This window comes from Scyliorhinus torazame, chromosome 12 (genome assembly GCF_047496885.1).
Source record: "Scyliorhinus torazame isolate Kashiwa2021f chromosome 12, sScyTor2.1, whole genome shotgun sequence".
In the NCBI taxonomy this organism is placed as follows: Eukaryota; Metazoa; Chordata; class Chondrichthyes; order Carcharhiniformes; family Scyliorhinidae; genus Scyliorhinus; species Scyliorhinus torazame.
Window position 1 is genome coordinate 224,370,017 of NC_092718.1, and position 22,194 is coordinate 224,392,210.

General features: G+C 54.5%; 1 protein-coding gene across 2 annotated transcripts in view; it reads right to left on the bottom strand.

The window, feature by feature from the left end:
- The window catches only part of serpinf1 (serpin peptidase inhibitor, clade F (alpha-2 antiplasmin, pigment epithelium derived factor), member 1), a 110,095-nt gene extending 88,643 nt beyond the window's left edge, over positions 1–21,452 (bottom strand). Inside the window, exon 1 of one of the 2 annotated variants that reach the window (XM_072470009.1) lies at positions 21,152–21,452. The gene's annotated coding sequence lies outside the window, so the exon portion shown is untranslated. The remainder of the gene's footprint in view (positions 1–21,151) is intronic. The other variant, XM_072470010.1, reaches the window with a different exon arrangement.
- Positions 21,453–22,194: the final 742 nt, after the last annotated feature.

A 22,194-nucleotide genomic window follows, 5' to 3' on the forward strand; every position in this document is an offset into this window, starting at 1 on the left:
TACTGAGGGAGTGCTGCACTGTCAGAGTGTCAGTACTGAGGGAGTGCCACACTGTCAGAGGGTCAGTGCTGAGGGAGTGCTGCACTGTCAGAGGGTCAGTACTGAGGGAGTGCCACACTGTCAGAGGGTCAGTACTGAGGGAGTGCCGGACTGTCAGAGGGTCAGTACTGAGGGAGTGCCGGACTGTCAGAGGGTCAGTACTGAGGGACTGCCGCACTGTCAGAGGGTCAGTACTAAGGGAGCACTGCACTGTCAGAGGGTCAGTACTGAGGGAGTGCTGCACTGTCGGAGGGACAGTACTGAGGGAGTGCCGGACTGTCAGAGGGTTAGTACTGAGGGAGTGCTGCACTGTCAAAAAGTCAGTACTGAGGGAGTGCCGCCCTGTCAGAGGGTCAGTACTGAGGGAGTGCCGCACTGTCAGAGGGTCAGTACTGAGGGAGTGCTGCACTGTCAGAGGATCAGTGCTGAGGGAGTGCCGCACTGTCAGAGGGTCGTACTGAGGGACTGCCGCACTGTCAGAGGGTCAGTACTGAGGGAGTGCCGCACTGTCAGAGGGTCAGTACTGAGGGAGTGCTGCACTGTCAAAAAGTCAGTACTGAGGGAGTGCCGCCCTGTCAGAGGGTCAGTACTGAGGGAGTGCCGCACTGTCAGAGGGTCAGTACTGAGGGAGTGCTGCACTGTCAGAGGATCAGTGCTGAGGGAGTGCCGCACTGTCAGAGGGTCGTACTGAGGGACTGCCGCACTGTCAGAGGGTCAGTACTAAGGGAGCACTGCACTGTCAGAGGGTCAGTACTGAGGGAGTGCTGCACTGTCAGAGGGTCAGTACTGGGGGAGTGCTGCACTGTCGGAGGGTCAGCACTGAGGGAGTGTGCACTGTCAGAGGGTCAGTGCTGAGGGAGTGCTGCACTGTCAGAGGGTCAGTGCTGAGGGAGTGCCGGACTGTCAGAGGGTCAGTACTGAGGGAGTGCCGCACTGTCAGAGGGTCAGTACTGAGGGAGTGCCGCACTTTCAGAGGGTCAGTACTGAGGGAGTGCCGCACTGTCAGAGGGTCAGGACTGAGGGATTGCTGCACTGTCAGAGGGTCAGTACCGAAGGAGTGCCGCACTGTCAGAGGGTCAGTACTGAGGGAGTGCTGCACTGTCAGAGGGTCAGTACCGAGGGAGTGCCGCACTGTCAGAGGGACAGTACTGAGGGAGTGCTGCACTGTCAGAGGGTCAGTACTGAGGGAGTGCCGCGTTGTCAGAGGGTCAGTACCGAGGGAGTGCTGCACTGTCAGAGGGTCAGTACTGAGGGAGTGTCGCACTGTCAGAGGGTCAGGACTGAGGGAGTGCTGCACTGTCAGAGGGTCAGTACCGAGGGACTGCTGCACTGTCAGAGGGTCAGTGCTGAGGGAGTGCCGCACTGTCAGAGGTTCAGTACTGAGGGAATGCTGCACTGTCAGAGGGTCAGGACTGAGGGAGTGCTGCACTGTCAGAGGGTCAGTACCGAGGGACTGCTGCACTGTCAGAGGGTCAGTACTGAGGGAGTGCCGCACTGTCAGAGGGTCAGTACTGAGGGAGTGCAGGACTGTCAGAGGGTCAGTACTGAGGGAGTGCCGCACTGTCAGAGGGTCAGTACTGAGGGAGTGCTGCACTGTCAGAGGGTCAGTACTGAGGGAGTGCCGCACTGTCAGAGGGTCAGTACCGAGGGAGTGCTGCACTGTCAGAGGGTGAGTACTGAGGGAGTGCTACACTGTCAGAGGGTCAGTACCGAGGGAGTGCTGCACTGTCAGAGGGCCAGTACCGAGGGAGTGCCGCACTGTCAGAGGGTCAGTACTGAGGGAGTGCCGCACTGTGAGAGGGTCAGGACTGAGGGAGTGCTGCACTGTCAGAGGGTCAGTACCGAAGGAGTGCCGCACTGTCAGGGGGTCAGTACTGAGGGAGTGCTGCACTGTCAGAGGGTCAGTACCGAGGGAGTGCCGCACTGTCAGAGGGTCAGTACTGAGGGAATGCTGCACTGTCAGAGGGTCAGTACTGAGGGAGTGCCGCACTGTCAGAGGGTCAGTACCGAGGGAGTGCTGCACTGTCAGAGGGTCAGTACTGAGGGAGTGCTACACTGTCAGAGGGTCAGTACCGAGGGAGTGCCGCACTGTCAGAGGGTCAGTACTGAGTGAGTGCCGCACTGTCAGAGGGTCAGTACTGAGGGAGTGCTGCACTCTCAGAGGGTCAGTACTGAGGGACTGCCGCACTGTCAGAGGGTCAGTACTAAGGGAGCACTGCACTGTCAGAGGGTCAGTACTGAGGGAGTGCTGCACTGTCAAAAGGTCAGTGCTGAGGGAGTGCTGCACTGTCAGAGGGTCAGTGCTGAGGGAGTGCCGCACTGTCAGAGGGTCAGTACTGAGGGAGTGCCGGACTGTCAGAGGGTCAGTACTGAGGGAGTGCCGGACTGTCAGAGGGTCAGTACTGAGGGAGTGCCGCACTGTCAGAGGGTCAGTACTGAGGGAGTGCCGCACTGTCAGAGGGTCAGTACTGAGGGAGTGCCGCACTGTCAGAGGGTCAGTACTGAGGGAGTGCCGGACTGTCAGAGGGTCAGTACTGAGGGAGTGCTGCACTGTCAGAGGGTCAGTACTGAGGGAGTGCTGCACTGTCAGAGGGTCAGTACTGAGACAGTGCTGCACTGTCAGAGGGTCAGTACTGAGGGAGTGCTGCACTGTCAGAGGCTCAGCACTGAGAGAGGGCTGCACTGTCAGAGGGTCAGTACTGAGGGAGTGCTGCACTGTCAGAGGCTCAGCACTGAGAGAGTGCTGCACTGTCAGATGGTCAGTACTGAGGGAGTGCTGCACTGTCAGAGGGTCAGTACTGAGGGAGTGCTACACTGTCAGAGGGTCAGTACCGAGGGAGTGCCGCACTGTCAGAGGGTCAGTACTGAGTGAGTGCCGCACTCCCTCAGTACTGACCCTCTGACAGTGCAGCATTCCCTCAGTCCTGACCCTCTGACAGTGCGGCACTCCCTCGGTACTGACCCTCTGACAGTGCAGCACTCCCTCAGTACTGCACTGGGGAGGTCGTGTCTCACTAACTTGATAGAGTTTTTCGAGGAGGTCACTAAGATGATTGATGCAGGTAGGGCAGTGGATGTTGTCTACATGGACTTCAGTAAGGCCTTTGACAAGGTCCCTCATGGTAGACTAGTACAAAAGGTGAAGTCACACGGGATCAGGGGTGAGCTGGCAAGGTGGATTCAGAACTGGCTAGGCCATAGAAGGCAGAGGGTAGCAATGGAGGGATGCTTTTCTAATTGGAGGGCTGTGACCAGTGGTGTTCCACAGGGATCAGTGCTGGGACCTTTGCTGTTTGTAGTATATATAAATGATTTGGAGGAAAATGTAACTGGTCTGATTAGTAAGTTTGCAGACGACACAAAGGTTGGTGGAATTGCGGATAGCGATGAGGACTGTCTGAGGATACAGCAGGATTTAGATTGTCTGGAGACTTGGGCGGAGAGATGGCAGATGGAGTTTAATCCGGACAAATGTGAGGTAATGCATTTTGGAAGGGCTAATGCAGGTAGGGAATATACAGTAAATGGTAGAACCCTCAAGAGTATTGAAAGTCAAAGAGATCTAGGAGTACAGGTCCACAGGTCATTGAAAGGGGCAACACAGGTGGAGAAGGTAGTCAAGAAGGCATACGGCATGCTTGCCTTCATTGGACGGGGCATTGAGTATAAGAATTGGCAAGTCATGTTGCAGCTGTATAGGACCTTAGTTAGGCCACACTTGGAGTATAGTGTTCAATTCTGGTCGCCACACTACCAGAAGGATGTGGAGGCTTTAGAGAGGGTGCAGAAGAGATTTACCAGAATGTTGCCTGGTATGGAGGGCATAAGCTATGAGGAGCGATTGAATAAACTCGGTTTGTTCTCTCTGGAACGAAGGAGGTTGAGGGGCGACCTGATAGAGGTCTACAAAATTATGAGGGGCATAGACAGAGTGGATAGTCAGAGGCTTTTCCCCAGGGTAGAGGGGTCAATTACTAGGGGGCATAGGTTTAAGGTGAGAGGGGCAAGGTTTAGAGTAGATGTACGAGGCAAGTTTTTTACGCAGAGGGTAGTGGGTGCCTGGAACTCGCTACCGGAGGAGGTAGTGGAAGCAGGGACGATAGGGACATTTAAGGGGCATCTTGACAAATATATGAATAGGATGGGAATAGAAGGATACGGACCCAGGAAGTGTAGAAGATTGTAGTTTAGTCGGGCAGTATGGTCGGCGCGGGCTTGGAGGGCCGAAGGGCCTGTTCCTGTGCTGTACATTTCTTTGTTCTTTGTTCTTTGTTTTTGTCAGAGGGTCAGGACTGAGGGAGTGCCGCACTGTCAGTGGGTCAGTACTGAGGGAGTGCCGCACTGTCAGAGGGTCAGTACTGGGGGAGTGCCGCCACTGTCAGAGGGTCAGTACTGAGGGAGTGCTGCACTGTCAGAGGGTCAGTACTGAGGGAGTGCTGCACTGTCAGAGGGTCAGGACTGAGGGAGAGCTGCACTGTCAGAGGGTCAGTACTGAGGGAGTGCCGCGTTGTCAGAGGGTCAGTACCGAGGGAGTGCTGCACTGTCAGAGGGTCAGTACTGAGGGAGTGCCGCAATGTCAGAGGGTCAGTACTGAGGGAGTGCCGGACTGTCAGAGGGTCAGTACCGAGGGAGTGCTGCACTGTCAGAGGGTCAGTACTGAGGGAGAGCTACACTGTCAGAGGGTCAGTACTGAGGGAGTGCCGCACTGTCAGAAGGTCAGTGCTGAGGGAGTGCTGCACTGTCAGAGGGTCAGTACTGAGGGAGTGCCGGACTGTCAGAGGGTCAGTACTGAGGGAGTGCCGGACTGTCAGAGGGTCAGTACTGAGGGACTGCCGCACTGTCAGAGGGTCAGTACTAAGGGAGCACTGCACTGTCAGAGGGTCAGTACTGAGGGAGTGCTGCACTGTCGGAGGGTCAGTACTGAGGGAGTGCTGCACTGTCAGAGGGTCAGTGCTGAGGGAGTGCTGCACTGTCAGAGGGTCAGTGCTGAGGGAGTGCTGGACTGTCAGAGGGTCAGTACTGAGGGAGTGCCGGACTGTCAGAGGGTCAGTACTGAGGAGTGCCGGACTGTCAGAGGGTCAGTACTGAGGGAGTGCTGCACTGTCAGAGGATCAGTGCTGAGGGAGTGCCGCACTGTCAGAGGGTCAGTACTGAGGGACTGCCGCACTGTCACAGGGTCAGTACTAAGGGAGCACTGCACTGTCAGAGGGTCAGTACTGAGGGAGTGCTCCACTGTCAGAGGGTCAGTACTGGGGGAGTGCTGCACTGTCGGAGGGTCAGTACTGAGGGAGTGCCGCACTGTCGGAGGGTCAGTACCGAGGGAGTGCTGCACTGTCAGAGGGTCAGTGCTGAGGGAGTGCCGCACTGTCAGAGGGTCAGTACTGAGGGAATGCTGCACTGTCAGAGGGTCAGTACTGAGGGAGTGCCGGACTGTCAGAGGGTCAGTACCGAGGGAGTGCTGCACTGTCAGAGGGTCAGTACTGAGGGAGAGCTGCACTGTCAGAGGGTCAGTACTGAGGGAGTGCCGCACTGTCAGAGGGTCAGTACTGAGGGAGTGCCGCACTGTCGGAGGGTCAGTACCGAGGGAGTGCTGCACTGTCGGAGGGTCAGTGCTGAGGGAGTGCCGCACTGTCAGAGGGTCAGTACTGAGGGAATGCTGCACTGTCAGAGGGTCAGTACTGAGGGAGTGCCGGACTGTCAGAGGGTCAATACCGAGGGAGTGCTGCACTGTCAGAGGGTCAGTGCTGAGGGAGAGCTACACTGTCAGAGGGTCAGTACTGAGGGAGTGCCGCACTGTCAGAGGGTCAGTACTGAGGGAGTGCTGCACTGTCAGAGGGTCAGTGCTGAGGGAGTGTTGCATTGCCAGAGAGTTAGTACTGAGGGAGTGCTGCACTGTCAGAGGGTCAGTACTGAGGGAGTGCCACACTGTCAGAGGGTCAGTGTTGAGGGAGTGCCACACTGTCAGAGGGTCAGTACTGAGGGAGTGCCGGACTGTCAGAGGGTCAGTACTGAGGGAGTGCCGGACTGTCAGAGGGTCAGTAGTGAGGGACTGCCGCACTGTCAGATGGTCAGTACTGAGACAGTGCTGCACTGTCAGAGGGTCAGTACTGAGGGTGTGCTGCACTGTCAGAGGCTCTGCACTGAGAGAGTGCTGCACTGTCAGAGGCTCAGCACTGAGAGAGTGCTGCACTGTCAGAGGGTCAGTACTGAGGGAGTGCTGCACTGTCAGAGGGTCAGCACTGAGGGAGTGCTGCACTGTCAGAGGCTCAGCACTGAGATAGTGCTGCACTGTCAGAGAGTCAGTACTGAGGGAGTGCTGCACTGTCAGAGGGTCAGTACTGAGACAGTGCTGCACTGTCAGAGGGTCAGTACTGAGGGAGTGCCGCACTGTCAGAGGGGCAGGACTGAGGGAGTGCTGCACTGTCAGAGGGTCAGTACCAAGGGAGTGCCGCACTGTCAGAGGGTCAGTACTGAGGGAGTGCTGCACTGTCGGAGGGTCAGTACTGAGGGAGTGCTGCACTGTCAGAGGGTCAGTGCTGAGGGAGTGCTGCACTGTCAGAGGGTCAGTGCTGAGGGAGTGCCGGACTGTCAGAGGGTCAGTACTGAGGGAGTGCCGGACTGTCAGAGGGTCAGTACTGAGGAGTGCCGGACTGTCAGAGTGTCAGTACTGAGGGAGTGCCGCACTGTCAGAGGGTCAGTACTGAGGAAGTGCCACACTGTCAGAGGGTCAGTACTGAGGGAGTGCTGCACTGTCAGAGGATCAGTGCTGAGGGAGTGCCGCACTGTCAGAGGGTCAGTACTGAGGGACTGCCGCACTGTCAGAGGGTCAGTACTAAGGGAGCACTGCACTGTCAGAGGGTCAGTACTGAGGGAGTGCTGCACTGTCAGCGGGTCAGTACTGAGGGAGTGCTGCACTGTCAAAAGGTCAGTACTGAGGGAGTGCTGCACTGTCAGAGGGTCAGTACTGGGGGAGTGCTGCACTGTCGGAGGGCCAGTACTGAGGGAGTGCCGCGTTGTCAGAGGGTCAGTACCGAGGGAGTGCTGCACTGTCAGAGGGTCAGTATTGAGGGAGTGCCGCACTGTCAGAGGGTCAGGACTGAGGGAGTGCTGCACTGTCAGAGGGTCAGTACCGAGGGAGTGCCGCACTGTCAGAGGGTCAGTACCGAGGGAGTGCTGCACTGTCAGAGGGTCAGTGCTGAGGGAGTGCCGCACTGTCAGAGGGTCAGTACTGAGGGAATGCTGCACTGTCAGAGGGTGAGTACTGAGGGAGTTCTGCACTGTCAGAGGGTCAGTACTGAGGGAGTGCCGCACTGTCATAGGGTCAGTACTGAGGGAGTGCCGGACTGTCAGAGGGTCAGTACCGAGGGAGTGCTGTACTGTCAGAGGGTCAGTACTGAGGGAGAGCTACACTGTCAGAGGGTCAGTACTGAGGGAGTGCCGCACTGTCAGAGGGTCAGTACTGAGGGAGTGCTGCACTGTCAGAGGGTCAGTGCTGAGGGAGTGTTGCATTGCCAGAGAGTTAGTACTGAGGGAGTGCTGCACTGTCAGAGGGTCAGTACTGAGGGAGTGCCACACTGTCAGAGGGTCAGTGCTGAGGGAGTGCTGCACTGTCAGAGGGTCAGTACTGAGGGAGTGCCACACTGTCAGAGGGTCAGTACTGAGGGAGTGCCGGACTGTCAGAGGGTCAGTACTGAGGGAGTGCCGGACTGTCAGAGGGTCAGTACTGAGGGACTGCCGCACTGTCAGAGGGTCAGTACGAAGGGAGCACTGCACTGTCAGAGGGTCAGTACTGAGGGAGTGCTGCACTGTCGGAGGGACAGTACTGAGGGAGTGCCGGACTGTCAGAGGGTTAGTACTGAGGAGTGCCGGACTGTCAGAGTGTCAGTACTGAGGGAGTGCCGCACTGTCAGAGGGTCAGTACTGAGGGAGTGCTGCACTGTCAGAGGATCAGTGCTGAGGGAGTGCCGCACTGTCAAAGGGTCAGTACTGAGGGACTGCCGCACTGTCAGAGGGTCAGTACTGAGGGAGTGCTGCACTGTCAAAAGGTCAGTACTGAGGGAGTGCTGCACTGTCAGAGGGTCAGCACTGGGGGAGTGCTGCACTGTCGGAGGGTCAGTACTGAGGGAGTGCTGCACTGTCAGAGGGTCAGTGCTGAGGGAGTGCTGCACTGTCAGAGGGTCAGTACTGAGGGAGTGCTGCACTGTCAGAGGGTCAGTACTGAGGGAGTGCTGCACTGTCAGAGGGTCAGTACTGAGGGAGTGCTGCACTGTCAGAGGGTCAGTACTGAGGGAGTGCTGCACTGTCAGAGGATCAGTGCTGAGGGAGTGCCGCACTGTCAGAGGGTCGTACTGAGGGACTGCCGCACTGTCAGAGGGTCAGTACTAAGGGAGCACTGCACTGTCAGAGGGTCAGTACTGAGGGAGTGCTGCACTGTCAAAAAATCAGTACTGAGGGAGTGCTGCACTGTCAGAGGGTCAGTACTGAGGGAGTGCCGCACTGTCAGAGGGTCAGTACTGAGGGAGTGCTGCACTGTCAGAGGGTCAGTACTGGGGGAGTGCTGCACTGTCGGAGGGTCAGCACTGAGGAAGTGTGCACTGTCAGAGGGTCAGTGCTGAGGGAGTGCTGCACTGTCAGAGGGTCAGTGCTGAGGGAGTGCCGGACTGTCAGAGGGTCAGTACTGAGGGAGTGCCGCACTGTCAGAGGGTCAGTACTGAGGGAGTGCCGCACTTTCAGAGGGTCAGTACTGAGGGAGTGCCGCACTGTCAGAGGGTCAGGACTGAGGGATTGCTGCACTGTCAGAGGGTCAGTACCGAAGGAGTGCCGCACTGTGAGAGGGTCAGTACTGAGGGAGTGCTGCACTGTCAGAGGGTCAGTACCGAGGGAGTGCCGCACTGTCAGAGGGTCAGTACTGAGGGAGTGCTGCACTGTCAGAGGGTCAGTACTGAGGGAGTGCCGCGTTGTCAGAGGGTCAGTACCGAGGGAGTGCTGCACTGTCAGAGGGTCAGTACTGAGGGAGTGTCGCACTGTCAGAGGGTCAGGACTGAGGGAGTGCTGCACTGTCAGAGGGTCAGTACCGAGGGACTGCTGCACTGTCAGAGGGTCAGTGCTGAGGGAGTGCCGCACTGTCAGAGGTTCAGTACTGAGGGAATGCTGCACTGTCAGAGGGTCAGGACTGAGGGAGTGCTGCACTGTCAGAGGGTCAGTACCGAGGGACTGCTGCGCTGTCAGAGGGTCAGTACTGAGGGAGTGCCGCACTGTCAGAGGGTCAGTACTGAGGGAGTGCAGGACTGTCAGAGGGTCAGTACTGAGGGAGTGCCGCACTGTCAGAGGGTCAGTACTGAGGGAGTGCTGCACTGTCAGAGGGTCAGTACTGAGGGAGTGCCGCACTGTCGGAGGGTCAGTACCGAGGGAGTGCTGCACTGTCAGAGGGTGAGTACTGAGGGAGTGCTACACTGTCAGAGGGTCAGTACCGAGGGAGTGCTGCACTGTCAGAGGGCCAGTACCGAGGGAGTGCCGCACTGTCAGAGGGTCAGTACTGAGGGAGTGCCGCACTGTGAGAGGGTCAGGACTGAGGGAGTGCTGCACTGTCAGAGGGTCAGTACCGAAGGAGTGCCGCACTGTCAGGGGGTCAGTACTGAGGGAGTGCTGCACTGTCAGAGGGTCAGTACCGAGGGAGTGCCGCACTGTCAGAGGGTCAGTACTGAGGGAATGCTGCACTGTCAGAGGGTCAGTACTGAGGGAGTGCCGCACTGTCAGAGGGTCAGTACCGAGGGAGTGCTGCACTGTCAAAAGGTCAGTGCTGAGGGAGTGCTGCACTGTCAGAGGGTCAGTGCTGAGGGAGTGCCGCACTGTCAGAGGGTCAGTACTGAGGGAGTGCCGGACTGTCAGAGGGTCAGTACTGAGGGAGTGCCGGACTGTCAGAGGGTCAGTACTGAGGGAGTGCCGCACTGTCAGAGGGTCAGTACTGAGGGAGTGCCGCACTGTCAGAGGGTCAGTACTGAGGGAGTGCTGCACTGTCAGAGGGTCAGTACGGAGGGAGTGCTGTACTGTCAGAGGGTCAGTACAGAGGGAGTGCTGCACTGTCAGAGTGTCAGTACTGAGGGAGTGCCGCACTGTCAGAGGGTCAGTACTGAGGGAGTGCTGCACTGTCAGAGGGTCAGTACTGAGGGAGTGCTGCACTGTCAGAGGGTCAGCACTGAGGGAGTGCTGCACTGTCAGAGGGTCAGTACTGAGGGAGTGCTACAGTGTCAGAGGTTTGTTGTTTGTGTGATCTTGCTGTGCAGAAATTGGCTGTTGCGTTTCCTACATAACAACAGTGACCATACTTAAAACAATTATTAACTGGCTGGAAGATCTTTGGAACATCCTGAGGCCTGTGTAGAGATACAGTCATTGTATTGACTTCCAATCCTTTAAATCTTCTTGTTTATTTTTTAATTATTTATGTATTTATTATATAAATTTAAAGTACACAATTCTTTTCTTCCAATTCAGGGGCAATTTAGCGTGGTCAATCCACCTACCCTGCACACCTTGGGTTGTGGGGGTGAGACCCAGGCCGACATGGGGAGAACGTGCAAACAGGGACAGTGACCCAGAGCCGGGATCGAACCTGGGACCTCGGCGCCATAGGCAGCAGTGCTAACCCCGCACCACCGTGCTGCCCTTAAACCCTCTTGTTTCGACCCCCTTTATAGTGTTAGGTTTCTTATTGCTTATTCCTCTTACTTTTATTTTCCATTCTTACTTTGATCCATGGATGATTAATGGACTTGTTTCTTTAAGGCATGCTGTCTGTATCTTTAATTCAAGCAGATGAATCCAGAGATTACAGGAGAGATCACTTTGTTAGTTCGGGCTGGTTTAAGCAGAAGCTGCGGACTTGTTGGCACCAGAGAGAGAGATGGGATGGGACTCGGTTGGTGGCTAATGAATTGGTCCAAAAGGTCATACTCTGCCTGGAACCAGGTGGTGATTGTATCCTATCCCAGTGTCCCAAGGAGTTTCAGTTTTGATCCTGGTGTCATGAAGAAAGGCCCTACTACTCTCTCTCCTCTGAATCTCTCTCCAGAAAGTCTGTGAGTGCGATCTCTCTCTGTCCAGGAAGCTGCTGTGAGCGCTGTATTACTGAAATTGCAGAGACACCATCACAGGCTGCAAACAGAGACTTTAACCTGCGAGCTTGTTCTGGAGGAGGGTGTGCGAGCTTGTTGTGGAGGAGGGTGTGCGAGCTTGTTGTGGAGGAGGGTGTGAGCTTGTTGTGGAGGAGGGTGTGCGAGCTTGTTGTGGAGGAGGGTGTGCGAGCTTGTTGTGGAGGAGGGTGTGTGAGCTTGTTGTGGAGGAGGGTGTGAGCTTGTTGTGGAGGAGGGTGTGCGAGCTTGTTGTGGAGGAGGGTGTGCGAGCTTGTTGTGGAGGAGGGTGTGTGAGCTTGTTGTGGAGGAGGGTGTGAGCTTGTTGTGGAGGAGGGTGTGCGAGCTTGTTGTGGAGGAGGGTGTGTGAGCTTGTTGAGGAGGAGGGTGTGCGAGCTTGTTCTGGAGGAGGGTGTGCGAGCTTGTTGTGGAGGAGGGTGTGCGAGCTTGTTGTGGAGGAGGGTGTGCGAGCTTGTTGTGGAGGAGGGTGTGCGAGCTTGTTGTGGAGGAGGGTGTGCGAGCTTGTTCTGGAGGAGGGTGTGCGAGCTTGTTGTGGAGGAGGGTGTGTGAGCTTGTTGTGGAGGAGGGTGTGCGAGCTTGTTGTGGAGGAGGGTGTGCGAGCTTGTTCTGGAGGAGGGTGTGCGAGCTTGTTGTGGAGGAGGGTGTGCGAGCTTGTTGTGGAGGAGGGTGTGCGAGCTTGTTGTGGAGGAGGGTGTGCGAGCTTGTTGTGGAGGAGGGTGTGCGAGCTTGTTCTGGAGGAGGGTGTGCGAGCTTGTTCTGGAGGAGGGTGTGCGAGCTTGTTGTGGAGGAGGGTGTGCGAGTTTGTTGTGGAGGAGGGTGTGCGAGCTTGTTGTGGAGGAGGGTGTGCGAGCTTGTTCTGGAGGAGGGTGTGCGAGCTTGTTGTGGAGGAGGGTGTGCGAGCTTGTTGTGGAGGAGGGTGTGCGAGCTTGTTGTGGAGGAGGGTGTGCGAGCTTGTTGTGGAGGAGGGTGTGCGAGCTTGTTCTGGAGGAGGGTGTGCGAGCTTGTTGTGGAGGAGGGTGTGCGAGCTTGTTGTGGAGGAGGGTGTGCGAGCTTGTTGTGGAGGAGGGTGTGCGAGCTTGTTCTGGAGGAGGGTGTGCGAGCTTGTTGTGGAGGAGGGTGTGCGAGCTTGTTGTGGAGGAGGGTGTGTGAGCTTGTTGAGGAGGAGGGTGTGCGAGCTTGTTCTGGAGGAGGGTGTGCGAGCTTGTTGTGGAGGAGGGTGTGCGAGCTTGTTGTGGAGGAGGGTGTGCGAGCTTGTTGTGGAGGAGGGTGTGCGAGCTTGTTGTGGAGGAGGGTGTGCGAGCTTGTTCTGGAGGAGGGTGTGCGAGCTTGTTGTGGAGGAGGGTGTGTGAGCTTGTTGTGGAGGAGGGTGTGCGAGCTTGTTGTGGAGGAGGGTGTGCGAGCTTGTTGTGGAGGAGGGTGTGCGAGCTTGTTGTGGAGGAGGGTGTGCGAGCTTGTTGTGGAGGAGGGTGTGCGAGCTTGTTGTGGAGGAGGGTGTGCGAGCTTGTTGTGGAGGAGGGTGTGCGAGCTTGTTCTGGAGGAGGGTGTGCGAGCTTGTTCTGGAGGAGGGTGTGCGAGCTTGTTGTGGAGGAGGGTGTGCGAGTTTGTTGTGGAGGAGGGTGTGCGAGCTTGTTGTGGAGGAGGGTGTGCGAGCTTGTTCTGGAGGAGGGTGTGCGAGCTTGTTGTGGAGGAGGGTGTGCGAGCTTGTTGTGGAGGAGGGTGTGCGAGCTTGTTGTGGAGGAGGGTGTGCGAGCTTGTTGTGGAGGAGGGTGTGCGAGCTTGTTCTGGAGGAGGGTGTGCGAGCTTGTTGTGGAGGAGGGTGTGCGAGCTTGTTGTGGAGGAGGGTGTGCGAGCTTGTTGTGGAGGAGGGTGTGCGAGCTTGTTCTGGAGGAGGGTGTGCGAGCTTGTTCTGGAGGAGGGTGTGCGAGCTTGTTGTGGAGGAGGGTGTGCGAGTTTGTTGTGGAGGAGGGTGTGCGAGCTTGTTGAGGAGGAAGGTGTGCGAGCTTGTTGTGGAGGAGGGTGTGCGAGCTTGTTCTGGAGGAGGGTGTGCGAGCTTGTTGTGGAGGAGGGTGTGCGAGCTTGTTGTGGAGGAGGGTGTGTGAGCTTGTTCTGGAGGAGGGTGTGCGAGCTTGTTGTGGAGGAGGGTGTGCGAGCTTGTTCTGGAGGAGGGTGTGCGAGCTTGTTGTGGAGGAGGGTGTGTGAGCTTGTTGTGGAGGAGGGTGTGCGAGCTTGTTGTGGAGGAAGGTGTGCGAGCTTGTTGTGGAGGAGGGTGTGTGAGCTTGTTGTGGAGGAGGGTGTGTGAGCTTGTTGTGGAGGAGGGTGTGCGAGCTTGTTGTGGAGGAGGGTGTGCGAGCTTGTTGTGGAGGAAGGTGTGTGAGCTTGTTGTGGAGGAGGGTGTGTGAGCTTGTTGTGGAGGAAGGTGTGTGAGCTTGTTGTGGAGGAGGGTGTGCGAGCTTGTTGTGGAGGAAGGTGTGCGAGCTTGTTGTGGAGGAGGGTGTGTGAGCTTGTTGTGGAGGAAGGTGTGCGAGCTTGTTGTGGAGGAGGGTGTGTGAGCTTGTTGTGGAGGAGGGTGTGCGAGCTTGTTGTGGAGGAAGGTGTGTGAGCTTGTTGTGGAGGAGGGTGTGCGAGCTTGTTGTGGAGGAGGGTGTGCGAGCTTGTTGTGGAGGAAGGTGTGCGAGCTTGTTGTGGAGGAGGGTGTGCGAGTTTGTTGTGGAGGAGGGTGTGCGAGCTTGTTGTGGAGGAGGGTGTGTGAGCTTGTTGTGGAGGAAGGTGTGTGAGCTTGTTGTGGAGGAGGGTGTGTGAGCTTGTTGTGGAGGAAGGTGTGCGAGCTTGTTGTGGAGGAGGGTGTGTGAGCTTGTTGTGGAGGAGGGTGTGTGAGCTTGTTGAGGAGGAGGGTGTGCGAGCTTGTTGAGGAGGAAGGTGTGAGCTTGTTGTGGAGGAGGGTGTGCGAGCTTGTTGTGGAGGAGGGTGTGTGAGCTTGTTGAGGAGGAGGGTGTGCGAGCTTGTTGTGGAGGAGGGTGTGCGAGCTTGTTGTGGAGGAGGGTGTGCGAGCTTGTTGTGGAGGAAGGTGTGTGAGCTTGTTGTGGAGGAAGGTGTGCGAGCTTGTTGTGGAGGAAGGTGTGCGAGCTTGTTGTGGAGGAGGGTGTGCGAGCTTGTTGTGGAGGAGGGTGTGCGAGCTTGTTGTGGAGGAGGGTGTGCGAGCTTGTTGTGGAGGAGGGTGTGCGAGCTTGTTGTGGAGGAGGGTGTGCGAGCTTGTTGTGGAGGAGGGTGTGCGAGCTTGTTGTGGAGGAGGGTGTGCGAGCTTGTTGTGGAGGAGGGTGTGCGAGCTTGTTGTGGAGGAAGGTGTGTGAGCTTGTTGTGGAGGAAGGTGTGCGAGCTTGTTGTGGAGGAAGGTGTGCGAGCTTGTTGTGGAGGAGGGTGTGCGAGCTTGTTGTGGAGGAGGGTGTGCGAGCTTGTTGTGGAGGAGGGTGTGCGAGCTTGTTGTGGAGGAGGGTGTGCGAGCTTGTTGTGGAGGAGGGTGTGCGAGCTTGTTGTGGAGGAGGGTGTGCGAGCTTGTTGTGGAGGAGGGTGTGCGAGCTTGTTGTGGAGGAGGGTGTGCGAGCTTGTTGAGGAGGAAGGTGTGCGAGCTTGTTGAGGAGGAAGGTGTGCGAGCTTGTTGTGGAGGAGGGTGTGCGAGCTTGTTGAGGAGGAAGGTGTGCGAGCTTGTTGTGGAGGAAGGTGTGCGAGCTTGTTGTGGAGGAGGGTGTGCGAGCTTGTTGTGGAGGAAGGTGTGCGAGCTTGTTGTGGAGGAGGGTGTGTGAGCTTGTTGTGGAGGAGGGTGTGCGAGCTTGTTGTGGAGGAGGGTGTGCGAGCTTGTTGTGGAGGAGGGTGTGCGAGCTTGTTGTGGAGGAGGGTGTGCGAGCTTGTTGTGGAGGAGGGTGTGCGAGCTTGTTGTGGAGGAGGGTGTGTGAGCTTGTTGTGGAGGAAGGTGTGCGAGCTTGTTGTGGAGGAGGGTGTGTGAGCTTGTTGTGGAGGAGGGTGTGCGAGCTTGTTGTGGAGGAGGGTGTGCGAGCTTGTTGTGGAGGAGGGTATGTGAGCTTGTTGTGGAGGAAGGTGTGCGAGCTTGTTGTGGAGGAGGGTGTGCGAGCTTGTTGTGGAGGAGGGTGTGCGAGCTTGTTGTGGAGGAAGGTGTGCGAGCTTGTTGTGGAGGAGGGTGTGTGAGCTTGTTGTGGAGGAGGGTGTGCGAGCTTGTTGTGGAGGAGGGTGTGCGAGCTTGTTGTGGAGGAGGGTGTGCGAGCTTGTTGTGGAGGAGGGTGTGCGAGCTTGTTGTGGAGGAGGGTGTGCGAGCTTGTTGTGGAGGAGGGTGTGTGAGCTTGTTGTGGAGGAAGGTGTGCGAGCTTGTTGTGGAGGAGGGTGTGTGAGCTTGTTGTGGAGGAGGGTGTGCGAGCTTGTTGTGGAGGAGGGTGTGCGAGCTTGTTGTGGAGGAGGGTGTGTGAGCTTGTTGTGGAGGAAGGTGTGCGAGCTTGTTGTGGAGGAGGGTGTGCGAGCTTGTTGTGGAGGAGGGTGTGCGAGCTTGTTGTGGAGGAGGGTGTGCGAGCTTGTTGTGGAGGAGGGTGTGTGAGCTTGTTGTGGAGGAGGGTGTGTGAGCTTGTTGTGGAGGAGGGTGTGTGAGCTTGTTGTGGAGGAAGGTGTGCGAGCTTGTTGTGGAGGAGGGTGTGCGAGCTTGTTGTGGAGGAGGGTGTGTGAGCTTGTTGTGGAGGAGGGTGTGTGAGCTTGTTGTGGAGGAGGGTGTGCTAAAAAACATCATCTGAAACAATGACTCTTTTTCCTTTTACTTATTTACACCTTTCCAGCCCTTTGTGTTTGGCTGACCTGCATGTGTGTGTGTTTATATATATATATATATATATATAAAGGGTGGGGGCAGCAGGTTAAGGTGTGAATTAGGTATTAGGTAACAGTTAACTAGATGTATTTGCTGCATATTTCATCACTGTTTATGTTATAAATAAATAGTAATTTTGTTTACATTTACAAACCGGGTGACTGTGATTATTGGGCAGCGAAGGGCCAAAGACTTTGGGTATTTGTATAAGAATTATTGGTTAATTCACTTGTGTTGTGACTCCGGGGCACATGGGCTGTATTGACCGTGCCATAGCCCAGGATGTCGTAACAATCGCCTTAACCCACTCTACGGTCTGCACATCCTCCCCGTGTCTGCGTGGGTTTCCTCCGGGTGCTCCGGTTTCCTCCCACAGTCCAAAGATGTGCAGGTTAGGTGGATTGGCCATGATAAATTGCCCTTGGTGTCCAAAATTGCCCTTAGTGTTGGGTGGGGTTACTGGGTTATGGGGATAGGGTGGAGGTGTTGACCTTGGATAGGGTGCTTCCAAGAGCCGGTGCAGTCTCGATGGGCCGAATGGCCTCCTTCTGCACTGTAAATTCTATGTTACCTCTGTAATCGCTTCTGTTGCCTCTATCACTGTTGGATTCTCTCTCTTCATTGCTCCAGTCTCTCTCGGCTGCATCGGCCCCATTTCCTGGAACCCCTCCCCAAATCTCTCAGCCTTTCAACTCTGATTGGACAGTGTTCCAGACGTGACCCACTGCTCTAACTGCCAAGACACGACTCTGCTATCATTGGTTGTCTGTTAATCCTTGCAGCATTCCGCCAATAATGGTGGCTACAATACCCACAATGCTGTCTTCTCCAGGAACCACTCTATCTATTGCAAGGTGCTGCAGTTCTAGACTATGCCAGGATGCAATTGCCTTGTGGGTGCCACTGAGTTGATCATTGGAACGTCCTGGAGATTCCAGGATGAGCCAGAAAGGGCTGAAACCCCATAAATCTCCTTCCCTTGCGTTGGAAATCTCTTTAAATCCACTGCAATTGGCCATGTTTTTGGAGACACTGCCATGGCTCAAGTCCATCATCGATAATGCACTTTTTCGAACTGCCTGCTTTTCAAAGGTGAAGTTGGTCTGTGTAAATACAAGTTGTGAATGTTGTTGAGTTTATTAAACCTCCCAGCACATGTTCATCCTTGGACAACCCTGCCTTAAATTATTTTCCCAGCCGCTGGAAAGCTTATGAAGAATGACTCTGATTCGTACATTTCACTGCATTGAGCCTTTCAGTGAAACATTGTTTGGGAGGTAAATCTGTTTCGGAACCTTATCCCCACCTTTCACTGTCCCTGCCATTGCCTCAGGTTCCACCCTGGGTCCCAGGAGATTGACTCTCTGAACCAAACCTTACGCAATCTTCAGCTGAAAGGTCATATTTACTGAACAGATAAAACCAGAGAAATACATATTTACCCACTTCAGACACACTGACACAAACAGCAGAGATTAGCAAAGGTCAGGGATCGTCTGTATAAATCAGTTAAAGATGCCTCAGTAAAATGAGGAGGAGAGATGACTGACTGATGATTGGAATGTAACTCTGGTCCAAATCTGAATCATTAGCTCAAATCTTCAGAGCACAAACTCCTCATTAACTTCCACAGACACAATTTAGCTGTATCATTCTGATTCACCCCAATCAGATCACCTCTTAACCTGCTAAACTCCAGGATGCACAAGTATACTCGGTGCAATCTGTCTTCATCATTTAACCCTTTTTAGCCTCAGTATCATTCTCATCAATAGGGGCAGCACAGGGGCACAGTGGTTAGCACTGCTGCCGCACAGTGCTATTTCTGATTTTATTGACAAGGCAAGTCCAGTTCACATTCTAGTGAATAGTAACCCAGGATGTTGATACAGGGGGATTGAGTGATGGTCATGCGATTGAATGTCATGGGGCAATAGATCCTCTCATTAGAGATGGTCAATGCCTGCCACTTGTGTGACACAAATGTTACTTGCCACTTGTCAATCCTAGTCCAGATATTGTCCAAGTCTTGCTGCATTTGGATATTGTTACAATACCCTGGGCTGGTGCACCATCAATTCCAGGCCCACAGGCCCCAGGGTCAAAACACTAATTAACCAATAATTCTTAGAAAAATACCCAATGTCTTTGACCCGTGGCGGCCCAAAACCACGGTCACCAGGTTTGTAAATGTAAACACAATTACTGTTTATTTATAACAGGAACTGTGATGAAATATGCAGCAAATACAACTCATGCTAAAACTTTGAATATATTCAAGAGGCGGCTGGATATAGCACTTGGGGCGAATGGGATCAAAGGTTATGGGGAGAAAGCAGGATTAGGCTATTGAGTTGGATGATCAGCCATGATGGTGATGAATGGCAGAGCAGGCTCGAAGGGCCAAAAGGCCTCCTCCTGCTCCTATCGTCTATGTATCTTTGTAACTGGTTAAATATTATCCAATTCATAATACCCCACGTTAACTTACTCCCCACCCACTACACACACAAGACAGACAAACACTGAGGGGAAGAAAGGGGTAAAATATAATTGTTAGTTTTAAATTTAGAGTACCCAGTTATTTTGTTTTCCAATTAAGGGGCAATTTAGCGTGGTCAATTCATCTACCCTGCACATCTTTGGGTTGTGGGGGTGAAACCCACATAGACATGGGGAGAATGTGCAAACTCCACACGGACAGTGACCCAGAGCTAGGATTCAAACCCGGTTCCTCAGCGCCGTAGGCAGCAGTGCTAACCACTGCACCACATGCCACCCTTAAAAAAATCGTTAATCAAAGGAAAAATAAGTCTTTGTTTCAGATGGTTGTTTATCGCACTTTACTCCTCTTCAAACTTTGCTTTCGAGGTTTTACTGTAGATTCATTCAAGGCTCTGTAGTTTCAGAAATACAGCCCTCACAGCCTTTCTGGAGAGAGAGGGGGGGGGGGGAGAGAGAATGGGAGAGAGATAGAGACAGAGTGGGAGAGAGAGAAACAGAGAGCGAGGGAGAGAGAGAGTGGTAGAGAGCGAGAGAGGTAGAGAGAGAGAGAGAGAAAGAGAGTGGTAGAGAGAGAGAGTGGTAGAGAGAGCGAGAGGTAGAGAGAGAGAGAGAAAGTGTTAGAGAGAGTGGTAGAGAGAGAGAGACAGAGAGGGAGAGAGAGACAGAGTGAGAGGGAGAGAGAGAGAGAGAGAGACAAAGAGAGAGAGAGACAAAGAGAGAGAGAGACAGAGACAGAGGGAGAGAGAGAGAGGGAGAGAGAGAGAGGGAGAGAGAGAGAAAGGGAGACAGAGAGAGAGAGAGAGAGGGAGAGGGAGAGGGAGAGGGAGAGAGAGACAGAGAGAGAGGGAGAGAGAGAGAGGGAGGGAGAGAGAGAGAGAGAGAGAGGGAGAGGGAGAGGGAGAGAGAGAGAGAGAGAGAGGGAGAGGGAGAGGGAGAGGGAGAGGGAGAGGGAGACGGAGAGAGAGAGAGAGAGAAAGGGAGACAGAGAGAGAAAGGGAGACAGAGAGAGAGAGGGAGAGGGAGCGAGAGGGAGAGAGAGAGAGAGAGAGAGAGGGAGAGGCAGAGAGAGAGAGGGAGAGAGGGAGCAACCTGGGCTCTGTGTTTCCAGGAATTGGACTGGGCTCCTTGGTTCTCTGAAAATCATTCTACTCAAGGCAGTATCCAATCACCGCCTGTTACCGGGCAGAATACGGCCTTTTGGCCAATTCATTGGTCACCAGCCAATCAAACTAAGTCCCACCCCATCTCTCTCTCTGGTACCGAAAAGTCTGAAGTTTCTGCTCAAAGCTAGCAGACTATAGCTATAGAGTGTTCCTCAGTCTCTCTGCTGCTTGACTTAAAGACACAGATCCATTTGTCATCCATGGATCAAAAATGATAACGACTAAATAAGAGAAAGTGTAAATAAGTGAATAAACAGGAAGGGCCCTTACAGCATGGACTGCTTCAGTATCTGAGGAATCATCAATGGTGCTGAACATTGTGCAGTCATCAGCGAACATCCCCATTTCTGACCTTATGAAGGTCTTTGTAGCTGAAGAAGGTTGTACCTAGAGCACTGATCATGAGAACACCTTCAGTGGTGTCCTGGAGCTGAGATGATTGACCTCTAACCACCACAACCATCTTCCTTTGTGCCGGGTATGACCCCAACCAGCGGAGAGTTTTCCCCCTGCTTCCCGTTGACCTCAGTTTAGCTCGGGCTCCTTGATGTCACACTCGGTCACTCGCTGCCAATCAATCAGACCCTTTCCCATTCACTCCATTGGAAAGAATCCTAATGGACCCACACCCCTCCCAGTCAGTGCTAACACCAACTATAACATATTCCCTAGTAACTGCTAACTCGCCTTTTTCTCAGGAAGTAAAGGTTGCTGGGACAAGGGAGCTGGAAGCCGAGTTTGAAATGAAAGATTTTTGATTGGGTTTGCTGTTCCAGACCACACTTTACTTGAGCCATTCCTGTGCTTTGGGTCATGGCTGTTATACTCTCAACTTTATAATCATCTTGATCCAAGGCAATGATTATTCTATCTCCTCTTCTTCAGGAAATAATTTGCCAAGGCAAGTTGTGAGTCCATCTTAAATCATTTTACAGAGAAACTTCAAATCAATAAAAGACCAGCCAAGGGTTGACAGACAGAATGCTCCTCGAGTATGTTCAGAGTGCACTGTTCCCAATTACAACCATGTGGCGTTGTATCAAATTCCATCTGATAATCACTGCTGGGAAGGAGCTGGGAATGTGAAAGGTTCTATCTAATTGCAAGCCACTGCTATTGTTCTCAATTACAATCTGACTCTAACTACCCTCTATTACACATTGCGTTACAGGCTTTAATTTACACTTTGATTTTAAATCAAACTCCAACTTTGTCCTCCCCGCATTTATCTCAATTGATTTGTTATCTTTGAATCCAGGAATCGAGGGCACTTTACTCGACCAGCTACAGAACTACAATCACTGCCTCCCTCCTACAATCATTTTATGTGACCAGTTTTGAAATGTTTCCCAGCTTTTTGACACGGCTTCTTTTCAAATACACTCGTTGCTCTGGTCTTAGAGGTTTAACCGTAAAACTGTTCATCTCCTTACCTGTTTCGGCACAGACCCACTGTTGCAAAGTGAAGGGTCGGCAGCTGTTTATCCGCTGTCACTGTCTGTGCAGGAAGCCTCGCGGCGTTGCTGAGAGTGGCTGGAGCTTGGCGAGACCAGACACAGCAACGTGGCTGAGAGCAGAGAAGGGGCAGATCTCAGGGGATCCCAGTGCAAATGAAAATTATTTCCTGTCCACGCAGACACTCAGAAAAGTAGAGACTCCGGAGAGGGGAGAGGGGAGAGCTGGGACCGGATCCACAGCCAATTGCCACTCTCCTGTCTTGGAGGCAACTTCACAAAATAGCAAACATTCGCCTGTCTGACTTACTAATAGATAAATTTAACAGAAAACAGGTTGGAGAATGTGTGACCTCCAGGATCTGACCTTCCAACGCTCCTCTGCCAATGTCAGCAGAGGGTCACCCAGTGCAGGGTCACGCAGTGCACACCCAGTGCAGGGTCACCCAGTGCACACCCAGTGCAGGGTCACCCAGTGCACACCCAGTGCACACCCAGTGCAGGGTCACGCAGTGCACACCCAGTGCAGGGTCACCCAGTGCACACCCAGTGCAGGGTCACCCAGTGCACACCCAGTGCAGGGTCACCCAGTGCACACCCAGTGCAGGGTCACCAGTGCAGGGTCATCCAGTGCACACCCAGTGCAGGGTCACCAGTGCAGGGTCATCCAGTGCACACCCAATGCAGGGTCACCCAGTGCAGGGTCACCCAGTGCACACCCAGTGCAGGGTCACCAGTGCAGGGTCACCCAGTGCACACCCAGTGCAGGGTCACCAGTGCAGGATCACCCAGTGCAGGGTCATCAGTGCAGGGTCATCCAGTGCACACCCAGTGCAGGGTCACCCAGTGCAGGGTCACCCAGTGCACACCCAGTGCAGGGTCACCCAGTGCAGGGTCACCCAGTGCAGGGTCACCAGTGCAGGGTCACCAGTGCAGGGTCACCCAGTGCAGGGTCACCAGTGCAGGGTCACCCAGTGCACACCCAGTGCAGGATCACCCACACCTACATCCAAAGGACATGT